The sequence below is a fragment of the Xyrauchen texanus genome, chromosome 13 (assembly GCF_025860055.1).
Source record: "Xyrauchen texanus isolate HMW12.3.18 chromosome 13, RBS_HiC_50CHRs, whole genome shotgun sequence".
Classification (NCBI taxonomy): Eukaryota; Metazoa; Chordata; class Actinopteri; order Cypriniformes; family Catostomidae; genus Xyrauchen; species Xyrauchen texanus.
The window spans coordinates 5,809,783-5,821,059 of record NC_068288.1 but is presented as its reverse complement, the minus strand read 5'-3'; the positions used below and the strand labels follow the sequence as shown (position 1 = coordinate 5,821,059).

The 11,277-nt window shown below is 50.1% G+C and overlaps 1 long non-coding RNA gene across 2 annotated transcripts; it reads left to right on the top strand.

Annotated features, from left to right (window-relative positions):
- The first annotated feature begins 7,750 nt into the window (after positions 1 to 7,750).
- On the top strand, positions 7,751 to 9,012 carry LOC127653829 (uncharacterized). 2 transcript variants are annotated; one of them, XR_007971863.1, is made up of 3 exons: positions 7,751 to 7,872; positions 7,951 to 8,053; positions 8,759 to 9,012. It is a non-coding gene; the product is annotated as an uncharacterized LOC127653829 (long non-coding RNA). The 2 variants fall into 2 exon arrangements; XR_007971864.1 differs by lacking the exon at positions 8,759 to 9,012 and adding an exon at positions 8,125 to 8,620.
- The last annotated feature ends 2,265 nt before the right edge of the window (positions 9,013 to 11,277 follow it).

The window sequence follows — 11,277 nt, the reverse complement described above, 5'->3', positions numbered from 1 at the left end:
GGGAGTTCATTCAGGATTTTTCTGAGGAGCCGGAAATGGTCCGGCCACAACAGTGGCTCGGTTCAACGACATGGCGGAGGAAAGACACAACGTGTCGTTCCCTCCCTTGGGGAACGGAGGTTACATACGTAACCAAACGTTCCCCTTCTGTCACTCTCTCCACGTTGTGTCGGAGAAGCGACACTAGGGGACCCATTCCAATCTTGCCATGCGCTGAACCGTGTACGTGAACCGCCGATACAGAGGCGGGCAGGGATTTCATCCAGTGCCGCGCATCGTCTGTACCTGGCTGCACGTACCCTTCCCCAATGCCCCATAAGAACATCGGAATCCTTCTAGTTACCCTGGAAGGGGAACAAGGCGATGTTTGCCAACATGGGAACGGGCCAGCCTGGCTGGGCCTCTTTTCTCTCTATGTTTCTCGCATAGAGCAATCACGGCCGGGGCCCTTACACGCATATAGGGAAGGGGTCTTACCCAGACCCTGCGGAGACCACACCTGCCCTTTTTCTCGGGGAGGAAAAGTGGTAGACACGTCACATGGCCGTCTTAGGGCTCGTGTGGAAAGTATGGTGCGGTGGTAGATCCAGCCTCGAAAGGGGGGAGTTGCTACAGCATGGTGACCGGGGCAGCTGTAACTGCCTAAGGGAGACACGGGGGTCCGCTCGTAAGGGGACAGAACCGTGGAATTACACACAGGGGAGTCCGCACAGGAGGCCTTACCTGCGGAGCACCTATTCCAGTACAGGGTAGCCATCAGGGTACCCGCAGTGGCCTGGGTCGGCGAGTTCCTCCGCTAAACCGCGGACCCGTAGGGCTGGGGAGGAATCGACCAGGGTCCCGACTCGGAGTGGGGCGCCCTGGGAAGAAGGCGCACAACTTTACCTTGACATCAGGAAAAGGGCGCTGGGCGCAAGCGATCCGGCCGGTCGGTCTACGTGTTACCGAGTTCTACGGGCTCGGACCTGACAAAACACGAGACGCAACCGACTCAACGCGGAGGTTGTAAAACCTCGCGAAGGTGTTGGGTGTTGCCCAACCCGCGGCTCTACAGATGTCTGCAAGGGAGGTGCCCTTGGCCAGTGCCCATGAGGACGCAACACCCCTTGTTGAGTGAGCTCGGACCCGCAAGGGTAGGGGCACGGCCTGGGTGTGATAAGCCAGTGTGATGGCGTCAACAACCCAGTGGGCGAGCCTCTGTTTGGAGATGGCATTCCCTTTCTGCCGTCCCCCAAAGCATACAAAGAGCTGCTCAGAGCGTCTGGTGCTCTGTGTGCAGTCCAGGTAAATGCGCAGGGCATGCACTGGACATAGCAACGAAAGGGCTGGGTCTGCCTCCTCCCGGGGCAGCGCTTGCAGGTTCACTACCTGATCTCGGAAGGGTGTGGTAGGAACCTTGGGCACATAGCCCGGTCGCAGTCTTAGGATCACAGACGTATCTGCCGGACCGAAAACCAGGCAAGTGTCGCTGACAGAGAACGCTTGCAGGTACCCGACCCTCTTGATAGAGGCGAGCGCGATCAGCAGGGCCGTCTTAAGAGAGAGGGCCCTGAGTCCAATTGATTCAAGCGGCTCGAAGGGAGGTCTCTGGAGTCCTGCCAAGACTACCGAGAGATCCCAGGAGGGAACTAGGCCTGGCCGGGAGGGATTCAACCTCCGGGCGCCTCTCAGGAACCTGAGGATCAGGTCGTGCTTACCCAAAGACTTGCCGTCTACAGGATCGTGGTGGGCGGCAATGGCGGCAACATACACCTTGAGGGTGGACGGGCACAGCCTCCTGTCCAGCCTCTCCTGTAGGAACAGGAGCACTGACTTAATCGCACATCTCTGCGGGTCTTCAGTTCGGGAAGAACACCAATCTGCGAACAAGCGCCACTTTAGGGCGTAAAGGTGCCTGGTAGAGGGGCTCTGGCTTGGTTGATTGTATTCACAACGGTCGCCGGTAAGCCGGCTAGCTCTTCCGCATCCCATCCAGAGACCAGACGTGGAGGTTCCAGAGGTCTGGGCGCGGGTGCCAGAGCGTGCCCCGTCCCTGAGAGAGGAGGTCCTTTCTCAGGGGAATTTTCCAGGGAGGAGCTGTCGCGAGAAGTCTGAGTTCCGAGAACCAAGTCCGAGTGGGCCAGTAGGGGGCCACTAACGTGACTTGCTCCTCGTCCTCCCTGACCTTGCACAGCACCGGTGCAAGAAGGCTCACTGGGGGAAATGCGTACTTGCGCAGCCACGAGGGCCAGCTGTGTGCCAGCGCGTCTGTCCCAAGGGGAGCCTCTGTTAGGGCGTACCAGAGCGGGCAGTGGGAGGTTTCCTGAGAGGCAAACAGGTCTACCTGGGCCTTGCCAAACCGTTCCCAAATCAGTTGGACCGACTGGGGTGAAGCCTCCACTCTCTGCCAGGCAGGCTTTGTCGTGATAGCGCGTCTGCTACGACGTTGAGCTACGACTTGAGTCGCTGCTGGCTCCATAGTAGGAGACGGCGGGCGAGTTGTGACATCGGCCCGTATCCGTGGCGCTCTCCGCCATCGAGGGTGGTGAGAGTGAAGCGGGGCTCTCCATGTAGATGAGTTGGACCGGGGGGATGCGAGGCCGCGAACAGCGCGCTGCCCCCAGGAACCAGTCATCCAACCGTGAAGGCTGTGGGGAGGATGGAGGGTCCAATCCAAACCCACACTAACGGCGGCCCGGGAAAGCATGTCAGACATCTGAGCGTCGGCCTCAGCCTGGGCCTGCTGGCCCGAAGGCGGCAGTCCAGTGGAGTCCTTGGCATCAGACATCACACTCTCTGATGCAGCAGCGAGCTCATCTGCTTCGGGCTCGGGAGGATAGACAGCCGGTCTGTGAGGCGAGCCGCTATCGGCGCGAGCGTAGACGGGGACCAGCGAGCGTGTCGGGGAACGGGAGGTTCGCGGGGGGCTACCCGGCGAAACTGCACCTGCTGCCGCCCCCAAATCGCCCCCAGCGCCAACCGCATCGTCCTCAATCCCGTGGGAAGAAGGAGCAATGTGGGGTGCAGCTGGGGTGGCTTGCTTTCTGTTGAAAGCAAGCCGCGACCGCAACGTGGTCATAAACGCCACCTCGGTGTGATCGCGGCCCAAACACACGAGACAGGGCCTGTGGCCGTCTGAAGCGGAGAGCACTCTACCGCATCCAGGAACAACACAGGGGCGGAAGGGCATCTTGAAAAGACGGCGTCCTGAAAAGGGCGTTCAACGCCGCTGTGTTTTGCTCTTTTAGAGAAATTACTCTTTTAATAGGAATTTACTCTTTTAATACACAGTGTGTGTGTGTGTGTGTCTGCGCTGTCGAAGCGCTCGGGCAACAATGCACGCCGTGCAATGCGAAGGAGAAAGCCGTGGTGCCATGCTTGTCTCGGGACTCGAGTCTGGAGCCAGTGCTGGAGTGGTCTCATATGCATCAACCCCAGTGGCGCGACCGCCGTGGAGGATGCCATATGCCCCAGGAGCCTCTGAAAAAGTTTTAGAGGGACCACTGTGCCTGGCTTGAAGGAAGCGAGGCAGTCCAGCACCGACTGAGCACGCTCGCTCATGAGACGTGCTGTCATTGAGACTGAGTCTAACTCCAACCCGAGAAAAGAGATGCTCTGAACCGGAGTGAGCTTGCTCTTTTCCCAGTTGACCTGAAGCCCCAAGCGGCTGAGGTGCCAGAGCACCTGGTCTCTGTGTGTGCATAGTAATTCTCGAGAGTGTGCTAGGATGAGCCAGTCGTCGAGGTAGTTGAGAATGCGGATGCCGGCTACTCGTAGCGGGGCAAGGGCCGCCTCTGCGACCTTCGTGAAGACGCGAGGGACAGAGACAGGCCGAAGGGGAGGACTTTGTACTGAAACGCCTGGCCGTCAACGCGAACCGTAAGAAGGGTCGGTGTCGTGGCAGAATTGAGACGAGGAAGTACGCGTCCTTCAGGTCTACTGCTGCGAACCAATCTAGATGCTGAACGCCAGCCAGAATATTACTCTGCGTGAGCATTTTGAACGGGAGTTTTAACAAGGCCCGATTGAAAACTCGCAGGTCCAGGATTGGTCGTAAGCCGCCGCCTTTCTTGGGTACAATGAAGTAAGGGCTGTAGAAACCCTTCCTCATTTCGGTTGGAGGGACGGGCTCCACCGCGCCCTTGGCTAAGAGGGTCGCGATTTCCGTGCGCAGGGAACTGGCATGCTCGCCGTGTACTGCGGAAAAGAGGACGCCCCTGAAGGGGGGCGGGAGCCGGGCAAACTGAATTGCGTAACCGAGTCGAATGGTCCGGTGCAGCCAGCGTGATGCGTTGGGAAGCGAGAGCCACGCTTCCCAGCTCTGTGCTAGGAGCACCAAAGGGACGAGTATTTTGGACCTCGCAGCGGGGCAGAACAGGTAGTGCAGCGTCGGGCAGCTTCGTTGCGGCCTGAGGCTGAGGTGCTGAGAATAGACTCAAAGCACTTACCTTGCTCCGCGCACCCGGCAGGGGGCGGGTTCGTGACTGAGGAGGTCTGATGCTGGCGTCCTCTGGACTCGTCTGAACCGGCCGGCCGGGGGACAGTCGTGGGCAGGCAGAATGGCGGGATCGCCGCGTCCGGTGTACCGGGACTGTCGTAATCTGAAAGCAGATTACCGTGAGAACAGCATTTGCGGGCCAGGTGACCCAGAGGCAAAGGAAATAGCTATTTTATTGAGAATGTGGGTACCACAGCCCCCGTCAGGGGGTGTGGCAAATGAAAAAACAAAGGATTCTCCTCCCGGCCCTCCACCGGGGGACAGAGCAGTCTTACCACCTCCGAAGCTAACATCTTTGGATCTGGGTCAGCTAGAGGGGGTTCGTGAGACAGGGGGCGTGCGCCGCCTGCGGGGTGCTCGACGCTGGGGCTGAGAGCTGGGCCCGGGTTGAGGCAGAGCAGGAGCTGGTTTCTTCGCAGGGGGACGCCCTCGGTGGGTAGACGAGACAGGGCTTGGATGGGAGTACGGGGCGGCCAAGCCAGGAGGTAGGGCTACCGGGGCATAGATGGTACGCAACTGCCCTATCTACCTGGGGAATCGGCCCGTATCCGTGGCGCTCTCCGCCGTCGAGGGTGGTGAGAGTGGAGCGGGGCTCTCCACGTAGACGTCAGCTCGTCATGCACCTCCGGGAAAAAACGGGACCGGGGGGATGCGAGGCCGCCAATGGCGCGCTGCCCCCAGGAACCAGTCATCCAACCGTGAAGGCTGTGGGGAGGATGGAGGGTTCCAATCCAACCCCACGCTAACGGTGGCCCGGGAAAGCATGTCAGACATCTGAGCCTCGGCCTCAGCCTGGGCCTGCTGGCCCGAAGGCGGCAGTCCAGGGGAGTCCTCGGCTTTCTGTTGAAAGCAAGCCGCGACCGCAACGTGGTCATAAACGCCACCTCGGTGTGATCGCGGCCCAAACACACGAGACAGCGCCTGTGGCCGTCTGAAGCGGAGAGCACTCTACCGCATCCAGGAACAACACAGGGACGGAAGGGCATCTTGAAAAAGACGCGTCCTGAAAAGGACGTTCAACGCCGCTGTGTTTTGCTCTTTTAGAGAAATTACTCTTTTAATAGAAATTTACTCTTTTAATACACAGTGTGTGTGTGTGTGTGTGTGTCTGCGCTGTCGAAGCGCTCAGGGGCAACAATGCACGCCGTGCAATGCGAAGGAGAAAGCCACTGTTGTGCGCCGTCAAGATCCAACAGCATGCAGATCGTCAGAGGAAACAGGAACGTTTAAAGTGGTGTGTAACTCGCAGCAAACTGCAGACAGACCATTCAGAAATTTTCTGAATGAACTCCCGTATTTGCGCCGCTTAAATACCCGTATGTCCGGGGGCGGGACATGCAAATACCGGCTGCCAACTCTCATTGGCCTTTTTTCATAGATCAGAGGTGGATATCGGTGCTCAAGAGAGACCCCTAGTGTCGCTTCTCCGACACAACGTGGAGAGAGCGACAGAAGGGGAACCAAGAAACATCAGTCCTAAAAACTGGAATGTGAGATCAGAATCCGTAGAGCACTCTCACCAATGTTTACCTCTCATCCATCACCAACATACAGATCTTTTCATATAATCTGCTGATTTCACCACTCCACAGTGGAAAAAGAAAATGTTATCATGCCAACTGGCACAAATCTGGTCCGGATCAGTTTTGAGACGAGAACTGTTCGGCCCAATGATGGAAAATCAGCTATTGACTTTATACTGAGCTGTGTTTTTTTTAAGTATATTGAGAAGTTCAGAATAATTGTTTTTTTGTTTGTTTTGTTTTGTTTTGTTTGATAAAAAGAAAAATAGATAGGTAAAGCTTGTTGAGACAAACTGTTGGCTTGACAAAGCCTTGTCTAAAAGTTTAATAACAAAATGCAAAAGCAAGAAAGAGAGTGAACAACTTCCAGCAGATTAAAGGCCTTGTGTGGGTTTGTTTACACATTTATAATTTTTGTTTTGGCAGTAGGCAAGGAGGCCCCGCCCATTCGTGGGAGAAAGCAAAGCCCTGTTACCATAGTTACTCATATATTGCTATGAGGAAAATGGGGAGAATGATCTGATAGATTAGGCTATTTTAACCATGAAAAACATGACGAAAAGCTGTTGTGTACTTTTTTTTGCACTTCAAACAAAGCCAAAAAAATTAATAAAAAGACTTTTTATTCCTCACCAACTGAGAGAAATATAAGAACAAATAAGAGCAATGCAGTTGCTAGCTATTGAGCCATACATTTGTTTCTAAGCAGTGCCAGGCCACCAAAAGTTTATATTTATGACTGTCACATTAATATTTTGTCATTCGATTGGTATCTTAAAGCATTTTTATTTCTACCTTTTAATATGATTGATGATTAATGAAATTACTTTTACATTTCACAGCAACTTTAACTTTTTCAACCCCATTTAATAAACACTTTGCTAAACCAAATTTTACGAGAAATACATCCCATTAGAAATGTTTGATTGATTAAAGCATGAAAAACAATAAGCAGCGTTCCACTCCGACCATGTCAAGTTTTCTCATGTATCTTGTCTTGTTTTCTGGTGTTAACTCATCATTATGTCACCGCTGGAACCGCTGTTGTGATGATATGATAAAGTCTTTCTAGCAATCAGTCCATTGTCAGCCATCTCTGAAACGCTATCAGGAGGCTATTTCCAGTCATGCCAGTGCAGCTTCTATCTACATGAATGGATATTTCAAATCAACAATAAAATCTGACAAGATTAGAATCATAAATTGTGATTCTTTACCTCAAATGATGCTAAAAAAAGCAATTTCCCTGGCTTGTATAGCTAATACAAGTGCGCATTCTAAAGTTTATTGACAGGTGATGTCTGTATCTAAAAGGTGGGACTTACAGTGCATTGACTGTTGGGTGCTCAGAGCTCCTTGTTTGAGCATTCCAATTTCTCCCATTCATTTTAATAGAAGTGGCCTATCTCTGCTAAATAATTTCTGATGATAATCAATTTAGTCTTGAATCTGCTGTGATGTTTCCCAAACACATTAAAGTACGTATCCAGCATATGGTCGACTGCAGGCACAGTGCTCTTCTTTGGGCTTATATTTTTGTCAGTTAGCAGGCAACAAAAAAAATCAGTTTTGTGTTTTTTGGGATTATTTTAAGTGCATAAAACATTATGTGGCAGGACGGGTTATCACCCCTCCCACTTGGGTTTGGCCAATGGCCTGGTATCTGTTGCGTATAAGAGCACGGGCTACCAGTTCATTGGTGTGCGTCATTTTCCGGGGCCGTGACGTCATCTGCGCGCTCTGCTGCTTTCTTTGCTGGAGTGCAGTGTTGAATGTGTTGCTCGTAAAGACCGCCGAAGCTGCTAATCCGCTGGCTGTGCTGTCTACTGAGTGCGTACTTCCTGGGAAGTTGAATGTGGACAATTGAGACAGGTAAGGGAAGGGTTGTGTGCGACGGTGCTTTTGGGGTGCTTTGAGTGGGCATCTGACTAATCGGTATGCTTCTTGTAGCGTAAGATCTATCTGCATTTCCTGCCAATGAGCTTTGTCGGAGACGTTTGGCTCCATCCACCGCCTAGTTTGGGATAGTGATCCTGGGTCAGCATGCTTTGCTGTGAGTATATTGCTCGAGCGTGAAGCCAAGGGTGAATGAATTGCAGTATAACATCGTCTGTTTTGTTTTAGGCATGCGCTAAGGGCAATAGCGGCGTTCCGAATGAGTATGTGCTCTGTGCCTCATCATAATGTGCTGATTGCTCCAACGCCCTGCGCTTCATCATAAAGTGCTGTTTGCTTTGTGCTTCATCATAGACTGCTGTTCTGTTTCCATTGATTATCCCGCGTCTAGCACGGGACTGATACGCTGCCCATGAGCTCTCATGTTGTTTTAAAGTGAATGTTCTGTGCTAGGCTCAGTGATTTAGTGCTTGGTGTTTCTTTTGTTTCTTTCTTGTTTATTTCTTTAATTGATTTCAATGGTCAAGCAACTTTCGAATTTGTATTTTTGTTTTTAATTTAATTGTGATTAGAGAATTCATGTTTTGCTTTCATCAAACCAGTATACATTTGTAAATCAAATTTGGTTGAGTTACACTGCCGAATCTATTTGACCATTTGCTTAGTGACTCTTTATTTAATTTGAGTTTATACAGTGTTTTTTGCTATTTTTCTTGGGTTTTGATTTGTGACGACTGAGTTGGGACCAAATGGTTGGTTCCTTCTTGGGATTGTATTAATTAATTCATTATATAGTTGTATTCTGTTTTCTTTGCATATCCATGCTTTTTGTTTAATGTCTTTTTCTTTCGTTTGTTGGCAGGACCTGGGCACCCGGGGGGCAGACGAGTGACTTTTTGGTGGTGGCGTCCTCACTGTGTGTGGTGGTCTTCTCTGACATGAGTTGCTGAGTGTGTGCCAGTGTGTGTGCACTGTGAACAGAGTGATTTTTATAAGGGTGATATCCTGAGACTGCCCCTGTTGGTAAGCCCGGGTTCCTCTGCTGCCGACGATAGAATTTAACAAATAGAGGAGAGTGATTGTTGCTCAACGCCTTTTATAACTATTGTGTCTTTTAACAATTAATAAACTTTTTGTACGATTACCATTGTCTCTGATTCCATCTATGATTAGGATCTACGTGTACCTTTCAGTTAGAGGTTGTTAAATTCTTGGGGTGAAATTCCTCAGGTGGCGTAGTCGAAAATAATATCAACTGGAGTTTTGAGCGTGGGTATAATTTTTGCTCCGCCCGACTCCATATATAATAGAGCTGCCCTCACGCGCTTTGCCACAATTACAACAGCTTTTTGTCATATTTAGGTTGTGAAAATGGCCAAATTTGTTGGATATTTATCCACTTTTTCCAACTAGAAATGTACGAGTAACTATGGTAACAATGTGTAACACAGTTAAACATCTGGATTCAATGTATATGGTTCCATTTTGGAGAATTTGAGCACATATGATCGCTTTGGGACACCATTATACAGTCACACCAATTTATTGACTGATGGCACTTAAGCAACACCACCTATGGAGCTTCGTCACAGGCTCCATTAAGGTGCTCGCTTTTGTGCCATCGATTGACATTTTCTGTTCTTCTCTTGTCTGGTCCGTGTTGTACTTGTGACTCACATTGAAGCAAGGATTATTATTTCTCCCTTTTTGAGTGGCAACACAGGGTGGATTTTAAGAAGTGCTTACCTCCGTATACGTGGTTCATCGTCTGGTTTCAACACGTGGAGGCCCACACAGGAGGATACGGATTGCCTGCTGTGTGATTTGATTAATGTGAGGACGCTTGACGAAAGGCTTGCCTCCTTTGGAAGAGATTCAGTCAAACCGTGTGCTTGTGCTATCCGCTTATCTGCCTGCGCCACATGGAAATGTGACTTGTGGGAGGCTGGCACGGATGTCGAGGAGATGGGAGTTGAGCAGCAGGTCGACATTCGGTTCTCTCTGTCACTCTCCCCAGATTCGGCTCATTGTTCTCACATGGGATTCTGAGAATTTTGTCGGTGGACAGGCTGAGGCCTTGCCTCCTAGTGGTCTAATTTCCAGGCTATCGGTAATTTATATGGAGTTGCTGGAGGTTATTACACATGCAGTGGAGAAACTTCACCTGGACTGGCCAGATGAAATGCAGTCGAATTATTGTAAATACATGTTGGACAACTGTCTCTTAGAGGGACAACACCCAACTATGCCTAGTAGAATGCTCCCTTTTCTCCCGGATCCCCATTGGGAGATTTTGAAGTTCTGGGATCAACCTCACTTGGCCAAGATTACAAACCTATCGGTCTTGGAGTTTTATAATGTTTTTTTGAGCTTCTGACAGTGGATATACTTCGGTCCCGGCGATGGAGGAGACATTTCTCCTTCTTCGGTGGCCACATGGAAGTCGAGGCCCTACTCTTCCCTCTAAGCCATGCAGGATGACTTCATCCTTGAAGGCCTACGTGGCTTCGGGTCAAGCGATTTCCCCTTTGCGCACTCTGGCAATTTTGTAAGCCTACCAAGCCCATTTTATGAGGAATTTAGATGAGTAAGCTGGGCTGGATGAGGCCTCAATGGAGCTACGCCGGGCTTCTGATTTGGCGCTGAGAGCTGCTCGTGCTGTTGGTGCCATCCAGCAAAGCAGATTCTTTATGTTTTATATTATGATTGTTATTTCATATCACTTGTTTATTGTCATTTTTCTATGTAAAATACCTTGGTTGGTTGCATTTGATTTTGTTTATACGTTGTCCTGAGTGAATTAATATATTTAGTGCACAGCAGTGGCATTGTTCACTCATTTTTGTATATGTTCATTACCTTTCCTTTTCAAAATCTTTTACTAGAAGGGAGGTTGTAACATAAAGTGGGGGCTTGTCCCTGATTTTTTAATTAGAAATTAGACTGCGATATAGGGACTAAAAAGTTTTGTAAGCTTAATATTCCGGGTAGTTAGAGTAATCCAGCTGGGCTGTGCCAGGTTAGCGCCAGGTCTTCCATAGGATTACTGTTTTTTTTTTATTTTTGTTTTGTTTTAGTTTATTATTTTTGGAGGTACTCTGGGGGGAGTTTGTATGAAACCAAGTGATGTACAGTTTCTCCAGGCTAAGCTTATTATCCCTAATTTGATCACACCCAGGTGTAGAGGGCGCTATTCATATGGAAATGTTTTGAGGCGATCAATGCAAATGGTAAATTCCCCCGAGGTAAGTTATATAAGTTATAATATATATATATTAAAATGCAATTTATTCCAGTGATGTAAAGCTGAGGTTGGTTATCTGCTCAAGAAACATCTATTATTATTATTATCAATGTTGAAAACAGTTGTGTATTATTTTT